The sequence below is a fragment of the Stylophora pistillata genome, chromosome 12 (assembly GCF_964205215.1).
Source record: "Stylophora pistillata chromosome 12, jaStyPist1.2, whole genome shotgun sequence".
In the NCBI taxonomy this organism is placed as follows: domain Eukaryota; kingdom Metazoa; phylum Cnidaria; class Anthozoa; order Scleractinia; family Pocilloporidae; genus Stylophora; species Stylophora pistillata.
The window spans coordinates 20,513,522-20,522,222 of record NC_142530.1 but is presented as its reverse complement, the minus strand read 5'-3'; the positions used below and the strand labels follow the sequence as shown (position 1 = coordinate 20,522,222).

The 8,701-nt window shown below is 41.1% G+C and overlaps 1 pseudogene across 1 annotated transcript; it reads left to right on the top strand.

Annotated features, from left to right (window-relative positions):
• The first annotated feature begins 3,885 nt into the window (after positions 1-3,885).
• Positions 3,886-8,545, top strand: LOC111327536 (cytochrome P450 3A24-like; annotated as a pseudogene). The gene is made up of 2 exons (XR_015993720.1): positions 3,886-4,405; positions 7,123-8,545. The product of XR_015993720.1 is annotated as a cytochrome P450 3A24-like (transcript).
• Positions 8,546-8,701: the final 156 nt, after the last annotated feature.

Genomic DNA, 8,701 nt, shown 5'->3' with positions numbered 1-8,701 from the left:
CAATATAAGCCCTTGGGCCTCCACAATATTGTCAGCTACCCTCTGATATGTCACTGGAGATAACTGTAGGAATTTTCTCATTTTAAGAAGAAATCTAAGTTTGACACCAACCTCATGTTTGTCATATATACAGTTCCAATTAGGTGGTAGCTTACATTTACTAAAATCATTTTCATCAAACAAACACCAATTCTTTTCTTTAGCAATCCCTCCCTTTCCCATAAAACAAATATTTATATACATCATTATGGAATTCTAAAGTCAGTCTTTGCTCTGGTCCCTTTGTGTCTTGGGGCATCTAACAATGACACACGCATCCTGTCGACACATTCCTCAATTATCTTCTTCCCAGGCTTTCGAGATTCAAAGTAACTGCAAACAGAAAATAGATAAAGGCTCAAGAAATTTTATATGTAGGATTTAAATATCATCGTTTATATCTGTAGAATAGAAGTACATAGTTTTTTTGCTCTTCAGGGAAATCATTTTTTATTCCATCTCATTTTGATTTGATAATCTTCGTTGAAGCAAGCTTGCAAACGCTGAAAGTGCAAAAACTGAAAGTTTAATTGCATATAGCTTAAAGCTTAAAAGAGGGAGAAAGGTGCTCTTCGGGCTCCCATGTACTCTCAAAAGAGCTATAGCCCTTCCACTTCACAAGATATTTCGCTCCCTTAAACGTAATAACACTTCATAAATTGCTGATATTAAATTAACAACAATTTCACTTTCACAGGGCTCGACGCTAACTTTTTAACTCACTAGCCAAGTGGCTAGTGACATCTTAGATGTTTTTCGATATTATGACAATTTCAGTCTGTTTACTAGCCAAACTGGCTAGTGGAAATTGAAAACCACTAGCCAAAACTAAATTTCTACTAATCTGTGGCTAGTGGGCTACCGTTAGTGTCGAGCCCTGTTTAAAGTATGTGTTCTTCTTACCTCTGCATCATGTCGACTTGCAACAACACGCTCTGCCTCATAAAATCCCATGCAGTTAACTTTCGATCTTCTCTTTCTCCTATTTTCGGCATACAGTATGTCAACAGTGCTCAACCTGTGAAGCTTATTGTAAGAAACGCGCTTCTTTTCCGAAAGAGCGATACTAGCGACTAAATACAGGAATGGCTCCGACCTGTAATTGGATGATAAAAATAGTAAAAGTTAATAAGTTACACCTTAACTCCTTGCACGTGAGTATTGTTTAACTGTGTGTCTCCAAGCGTAACAGCGAAATAACAATGCGAGCGAAAACACCGATGTGTCAAACAAGAAATGGTTACTTACATAACGAGGGGAGGGCCTTTCTTGTTTTGCGAGGTAGTTCAACGGTGATCCGGCGATGACTAAGTTATCCGCTGACAAATTCCTCTGACAAAATTCAATTGGTCAGTCTGGGCTCAGTGCAGGCGAACGATCAGAGACCGGAGCCATTCCTGTATTTAGTCGCTCCAATAGCGCTTTATACTATTACTAAAAATAGATTTTGTTACGTGATAACCTATGAGACCCCCCGCACAGACTCAGACAAACGTTGCGACCAGCTTAAGGAAATGTATGAGCGAGAGCTGTAAAATTAAAACAAAACGACGGAAAATTTCGTCAAAAAATGACTTGGCGTTCTAAAAGGAAGCGGCATGGTTGGTACCAAACACTGTTGTTGGGGTGAGTGTAAGACAGACTGAAGATATGCAGATAAACGGCCAAAATCACTCAAAGAGTTAAAGGAATCAGGGAAGAAAGTATTCATTCCTTTCCCAAAGCCTTCGCGAGACATGGCAAAGTGCAAGCGTTGGCTAGTGGCTTGTTCGCGTGAGATTTTTACGGAGAAAAAGAAACACTTAAGTTATATTTGTCCTCTTCACTGGCTCGGCGAAAAAGGTCTAACAGCCGAATTTCCCGATCCACTGAAGGCAAATCTAAGACCAGCGCAAGTAAGTTGAGCACATGCTCCTAAGAGGAAAGCACCGAAAGAAAGAGAAAATTCAGCGTTAAAGAAACAGAAATTATTCAATGACAACTGCATGAACATTAACTACATAAACTACATGAACTGGCATTTAATAGAAACACAACCAGTATTGAGCGAAATACACAAAAATCCGCCGCTCGTATCTTACAAAAGAGGGCGATCGCTCAAAGACATACTCGTGAGGGCCAAACTTTGAATAGGCTATTCTACACACGCGCTGGGGAGTCGTGTAGGCCTGTCAACCCCCTTTTTACATTGTTTACATCAGAATTTTCTTGAAAAACTTTGGCAGTAAACCATTTTCCATGATCGATTGCCGGATCAAGGGTGTGATAATTCCCGCATCTCACACAGTCTGTACAAGATCTTCTCGTTTACCGCTTAATTTTAAGCCCCTACATTTTAACCACCGTTTTAGCTGGTCTACAATGTATTCTTCCGGTTCTCTTTCAAATTTGGAGCCAGGAACGCCGTCCTCTTCGGTCAGAACTGTAAGAGAATAAGCGAACTACTCGCCATTTCCCTTGTAGCTCTCAAAGAAGTGGAGTTTGTTTGTCTGAGTCACGCGGGGGTCTAAAATTTCATGACGTCATTAGTATAAAGCGCTATTGGAGCGACTAAATACAGGGATCGCTCCGACCTGTAATTGGATGATAAAAATAGTAAGAGTTATTAAGTTATATCTCAACTTTTTGCACGTGAGTATTTCCTTTTTTCAGGTATGGTAGAGTTGTTAAAAATTGCCAAGCGAAATTAAAGTAATCCGCGACTTTCTTCCTTTCGGTGTTGTGCAAAAATAGACGAGGAGCCCGATGAATGGATTTGTCTTTCATGTGAACAATTTTCCCAGAAAGTCAATGGGGAAAGAGTACCATGTAACCCCATGCATTAATTATGCATTCCACTTCTTTGTCTTTCACGACAAAACTTTAAAAACAAAGTTTACTTGTCTGAATGCATAATTAATGTATGGGGTGATATGGTACTCTTGCCAGTCAATGTTCCACGAAGAAAACTTCCCGATTGCGGCCAAGCCACATTTCTCCAGCAGAGCATACTGTAAATTAAAAATATCGGTCGGAGCGTCACGTAACATTGCGTGATTTTCGAAACGTGACATGCAGTTGCTGCATTAAACTTTAGACATCACATGGCCTTGTATTAATTTATGAGGGCTCCATTCACAAGCATTGTAATGTTCAACTTAAGAAGAACTTAATAAAAAGCTCTTTCGATTTTATTTCAGTTTAAAATTTATTTCGCCAAAAAAAAAAAAAAAAAAATTAATAAACGCATGAGTCGGAGCCATTCCTGCTAGCGGTGAAATACAGGAATGGCTCCAGTCTCTAGTCGTCCACCTGAACTGAGTCTGCACTGACTAAATGAGTTTAGTCAGCGGAGCGAGTCAGCAGATGACTTAGTCCTCTCCGGAATGTCGCTGAACTAGAAAGGTCTTCCCTTCGTTATGTAAGTAACCATCTCTTGTTTGACAGTCGCATTGATATTTCCCTGTTCCGCTTGGAGACACACGGTTAAACAATACTCACGTGCAAGGAGTTAGGATGTAACTTATCAACTTTTACAAACTTTTACTATTTTTATCATCCAATTACAGGTCAGAGCCATTCCTTTATTTAGTCGCTAGTACGAGCGATAAGCGCCGCCAAATTGGATTTTTTCGCTCTGGAATGTAACATGATATACCGCTGACAATTGTTAACGGGCTCGAAATGTCCACGATTTCTGGTAATGTGACACGCAAAGATATTTAAACTCTGGTTCGATGCCTTCCCCGGGGCCCTGCTGAGGGTTAGGGTTTGATTGTGGGCAGTGAAGCGACCTCTGTCGCGCGACTAAAATTCGTATTTTACTTTCACCTCTTGTAGTGGCTGGAGCAGAGCACAGATTTTGCGATGACTGACATACTTCTGTCTGGCTATATCACGTTTTGGTGTTATTACAGTTCTGTCCATAATTTTTTTCGTGCATTTTCTGTACTGGTATGGCTCTTCTGGATTTCTGTCCTCAAGTATATGAATGTTGCTAGTCCGGCACCACAACCATTTGTAGGAAACATTCCGGATCTGAAAAAGTACCATGGCATACATTTGATGTTGCTGGATTACCTCAAAACCTATGGAAGGGTTTTCGCTGTTTCTTTGGGTAGGAAACCTTCCATCGTCATTGCAGATCTTGAAGTACTCAAACAGATCCTAGTTAAGGATCTTTTCAATTTTCGAAATCACCACATTCCTGGAAAGCAACCTGCTCGGTTCAGAAGAAGCATATTTGCTGCACGTGACGAGTATTGGAGAAAAATCCGCAATATGTTGACCCCTACGTTCAGTGCGGGAAAAATAAAGTCGATGGCGCCACTAATCGAGAAGTCATGCGACGTACTGATGGAGAAACTTGAAAGAATTGCTTCTACCGGTGAGAGATCGCATATTATACTTAAGTTTTTAAGAAGCATCCTTAAGTTTCAAAGAGAGTTCTCAGACATTACGTAAAAGAAGTAGGTTTCAAGGTTATCGAGCTGATGATTTTTCTCGTCGACCAATTTTCCTATGGGGGAGGGGGTCTTTACTCGCGTCTTATGGGGGCATGGTAATATGTTCGTTATAGACCAAGCATGAGTTCAAGATAGCTCGATTTTTTTTTGCGATTTTATGGACCGAAATGAAGTTGAGGTCCTTGAAAACGTAAAAAAAAAAAAAAAAAAGAATGAGGCTAATATCCAGCCATCTTTACTGAACAAGCTTGATTTTTTTTTTTTGTACGGTTGAATTAAATTCTAACAAGTATTACCAGCGACACCTCGGAGCAGCACCCATCACTAAAGAACTTGGCTTTAAAACTGGAGTTAAGGCTCCAAAACTGGAGTTTGTTATGAGCGCAAATCAAAGTAAACGAGAGAATTTATTACTGTTTCGAAACCAGAGCGCAATTGTAATATTAATCAAAACAGCCAATCAGAACAAAGACATCTCGCAAGGAACCAATGAGAAGCCTTAACGGGGGAATCCTTCAAGGGAAGAAATTGAGTCCACTTCTGTTCACCATTATGGTCAATGAGCTAGTCAAAGATTGGGGCCCTAGAGCCAAATACGTGGACGACCTCACAGTGATGGAGGTTGTTCCTCGGAACTCGCCGTCAGTCATGGGCTAAATTCTAAATTCCATTCAGGCATTTGCTTCAGATAATAATATGTCCCTTAACCCCAAGGAGTGTAAATCTATTGCGGTGGACTTTCTTCACTATAATAGCGTCGTCTGCCCTCCCCTGGTAACCGGCGGATCTGTTATTGAGTGTGTCAAGTCGTTTAAATTTCTCGGGGTTTATTTATCAAGCGACTTGACATGGGGGGAGCACACGGACTATATAGTTAAGAAGACCAACCGCAGGATATATGCCATCAGAACGCTCAAGCGCTGTGGAGTGTCCCAATCTGACATTGTCGGGGTGTACTGCACGCTTATTAGGCCTCTTCTGGAATATGCGACACCCACATTCGCCAATCTTCCACAATACTTGTTGCAGGCCCTAGAAGAGGTCCAGAACGCGCACTTGCCATTGTTTTTCCGAACCTTGCATATGCAGATGCGCTAGCTGCGTCTCAGATCGCCACGCTTGCGGATAGGCGCGAAGAAGCTTGTAAGAAACTTATACGTACCGTGACACCGTCAAACCCTGTTTTCAATATTGTCAAAAGCCGCCTCGCTCAACCAAGTAACAAGTACAGTCTCAGGTCTTCTTCTACTAGTTATGTGAAAAGCTAAAAAACTGACCGTTTTGGAAAGTTTGTAACGAACAAGTTTGCCACTTATTTAAAGGCCCATTTTCATCCGAGATCCTTTACAGTCTTTTGTTTTTGTTTTGGAATCGCGCTATTGTTGAATGGCGAACTCTGATAGTCATTCACAAACACTATCAAAAAGAGAAAAAAAGATTTGGTGAAGAACACAGTAAACAAATTTGCAGCTAAATATTTGAGACTGAAAAATCATAAATCGAATCTTTGTATAAAACTTGCACAAAGCTTACTTGATGTTGAAGGAAATTGTTCGGCTTCAACACTAAATAAAATATAAACAGATAACCAATATTGGCCAAAACTGATTTACTTTACGCATTTCAATTATAGAATAATGACTTGTACAAATGAGATCGCTTACATACATATCTCAGGATCTCAAGTAAAAATCAGTCAAATAATTATTCTCACCTCGAAAAAAACTCCCCGGAGTCTCTAGTTCCATCGTAGGAACAGTGAAATAACGTTTCTGCAAAAGCACTGTCTGTAATGTTACCGAAACCCATTGTTGTTTTCCTTGCCCTCCATAAACCATACACAGACTCTCGAAGTCGAATAACCTTTGCCGAGCCGGGCAGACCCGGCCTTCCTCTAGACCGCTTCTTCGGCGGCATCAACTTTTCAAATGACGTTTTTCACCGTCATACATGTAAGAATTAAAAACTATTTACTGACATGGATACTACGATAGTTTGTTGTTCGCACATGATTCAAGATGGAACTTTGAAAGCCCTAATTAGTAAGATGGAAGAAGATATCAAAGCGATTCCGCAACTTCGAGGAAAATAGCGTATTTTTCATATATGAAAAATGATCTGGGCGCGCAAGGCATCTCGGTTGAAAATGGGCCTTTAAATCAAAATGTATAAAAATCCATTATTTATTGTTGCATTTTGTAAGCTTACTTCCATGTATACAATTTTCTGACTATACCTGTATTTCAGATCTTCTGCAAGGGGTATATATAAACAAACAAATAGCCAAATAAGAATTGGTAAGCCGCCTGAAGCGCGGGAAAACCCAAGTGGCGTAGTCGCATTTCATTTTTGTTTAGAATCTGATTGGTTGGGAGGATGGCGCGAGTTTTCTGGGCCAATCATGTAATTGTGGATTACTTTCGACACTTAATGGAAGTTGTTTTCATACGTAGCCAAGTACATTGTTTTGCTCTCCGAGGCTAAGTCGGGAGCGCGAAATCTGACGGTCTGAGGTTCAAAACGTAACGGAGGACTCTGACCCACGCTCCTGGCAAAGACATTTTCTTACATTCGACGTCAACGGGCTCGAACTTTATAATCCCTCTTATAGCTTATATTAATATTGCCTTCACTTCAGGTGACAGTGTGGATGTGTCCAACTGGTTCAGCAAGCTTACACTTGAGCTCATCCTCTCCACTGCGTTTGGCGTGGACGCCGCGATCCAAACAGACCCAAACAGCGAGATTTTGCGCAAAGCGAGAGAGATTTTTGGTGCCCCCTCATCCTTGCGTGTCCTTCATGGTCTTCCATTTGGAAGCTACCTACTTCGTTTCATAAACCACTTCGAAGGAGGGAAAGGCGAATACTTTGAGAACCTGGCGAAGGAAATCATAAGAAAGCGCCTTGAAGAGGGAACAAACGAAAGGGTTGACCTTTTACAGTTGATGTTGACCGCAAACAAAACAGCCGATTATTTTAGCAAACTTTCTGAAGACGAACTTGTTGCTCAGTCAGTTTTCTTTTTGTAAGTCGGCTACAAAAAGACAAGCAACACTGTGGCCTTTATTGCTTACTTTCTGCCAACGAATCCTCATGTCCAGGATAAGTTAAGGAAAACAATTCGAGAGGCACAAAAGTCCAATCCTAAGGCGTCAATGTTTGGTATCGCACAGGACGTTTATTACCTTGATTGTGTCATTTACGAATCTCTCCGACTATGCCCGCCGATATTTCAAATGAATCGCTCCTGCCAGGAAGATTATGATATTAAAGGTATTCACATCCCAGCAGGAATGGAAGTGATAATCCCAACTTACGCAATTCATCACGACCCCAAAGCTTGGCCGAATCTAGAGAAGTTTGAACCCGATAGATTCCGACAAGAAATGAGGGCGATCGTCACTCGTACCAGTTTTTGCCTTTCGGAGCAGGTCCCCGAAACTGTATCGCAATGAGGTTCGCCTTAATGGAAATAAAGATTGCATTGGCGCAAATATTGATGAAATACAAGTTCGTTCAGTCACCAGAAACACAAGTTCCACTGGCCTTACATACAGGGGTTATGCTATCGCCAAGAAATGGCAACTTTCTCAGAGTGGAAAATGCATAGGAACCTATTTTAAGCTTTTAAAAGCCCACCTTCACTTTTAATTAACTTTGAACGAATTTTACAAAAATGGTTTTTAAGTAGGGCCTATATTTTTAGATTTAATACGATATTTGATAACAGGTTTTGATGATAACATCATGTGATCTCCTGCCCAGATCCTATCGTGTTACTAAAATGTACCCAGATTCTACCGTGTAACTGAAATGTAGGATCTTGCAACCGCTTGGCCGTGGAAGGCTTGGGTACGAGACTTAACATTGTCTTTTTTTTCCGGGACTAGTCATGATTAATCAACAGGGTGGAGGGAGGGGGGGTTGTTGGAGGGTTTTGTTTGAGTCACGATAAAACTCACATGATCCTCTTATAAAGGTCTATAATATTCTTTTGATCCTCCTCACTGGCAGTCAATTTTCTATCCTCTCCCCTTTGTACTTTGTTGGCGACGAATGACCCCCCCCCCTCCCATGTTCCCCCTGACACCATCTGATCCTCTCAATTAACCTTATTCCCAGGACCTTTCCCTTAGCTGGGGTTGGGGCGGAAAAAGGCCCCGGGAACGAATTGACCCCTCAAATAATCCTCCGATCTCCGCGGCAGCCCCTCCTA